We start from the raw sequence: 1330 nt of genomic DNA, 5'->3' as shown, positions 1-1330 counted from the left end.
GAAGCGTTTCCTTATTTCTTATTTTGAATTGCTTATACTTAGCATGATATTATCTTTACCATTTTGTTTCATATAGGTTTGCTATTTTCACCTTCCCATTCTTATAGAAATCATACTGTGGAAAGAAAAAAAGATAATAGGGTAAGAAAAACAATTAGGTTGTTTCTTACCTGGCCACTCAGGAGACCCACTATTTCAAGGTTGGCCTACACAGCAAGACAGAAAATATATTGGGAGATGTGATAGCGGTTTTGTTCTGAATATTGTACCAATAGAAAGTTTTGAAGTGGTCCAATTATCAGAAGAACTGTCCATGAACGTAATAAAGAAGCTATTTAATTTTGGTTAAGTCTGAAGATTTAAATTGTCATTCAAAACTCTCAGACATGAATAGGATTAGTGATTTTGAACATCAGGAAAGTAGATATTTCCATCCTGTCTTCCTGGGTAGCTCCAGAGGAGGGCAGAACAGTGTATTCCCAGGCTAGCCCTCTCTCTTTTTAAATTCATTCTTACAGCCAAGCCTAAGAAGATAGAGTGGGTGAGCCTTCTGGTTGACTCCATTACCTTCAGACCTTTGCTCTCTGCCACGCCCTGATCCTCACCGGGGAAGAAGAAGAAGATGGTGGAAATAATTGTCCTGACAATTTAGACTAGAAACTAACAGACAAAATTGAGATATTCTTTTATCTTTTTCTAGGATTATCTCTCTAACAGCGATCTTTGATGCCGTACAAAGTAAATATAGTTGTGTTTAGCTTTTCATTTTAGGGACCTGCACTGGAGAAGATGATCACCTAAGGAGCCACTGTGAACATTTTAGATTTCATTTCTTTCAGATAATTACTTCAACCATACTTCTCAGTTTGGGAGTATGAAAGTCTGTCTCCTATAGGGCAAGGTCAGAAAAAAGAGGAAAGATATGATGGCCTGTTAGAAAGGAAATATTCTGGGAGTTCCAGTTCAGGCTTTGTGCAAGCAAAGTCTCAGTTTCCTTATCTGTAAAATGGGATTAATGTCTACCTCACGCGGTTATGAAGATTAAATAAAGGAGTATCAGAAAAGCACCTAGGACAGTGGCTGGTGCAGAAGTATTGAGTAAATGTCGATTCCCTGTCCATCCCTTCTCACAGAGCTGTGGGAAAACACTTCATAACCCCACTGGGTCTGATGAACCCTCCCGCCCCTCTCTATCCGTGGTTACAGCTTTGGAGATCATAAAAATGTCTCTTCCATGTCTCTTCCTTCTTTCCTTTCTTCCTCTCCAAGACAAGGAAGTGGTCGTCTCTGTTCCCTTGGATTCAGAAGCTGTGCCTCCCAGGACAGCCCA

Source organism: Equus asinus, chromosome 6 (genome assembly GCF_041296235.1).
Source record: "Equus asinus isolate D_3611 breed Donkey chromosome 6, EquAss-T2T_v2, whole genome shotgun sequence".
NCBI classification, from domain to species: Eukaryota; Metazoa; Chordata; class Mammalia; order Perissodactyla; family Equidae; genus Equus; species Equus asinus.
Note: the sequence above shows the minus strand (reverse complement) of the source record.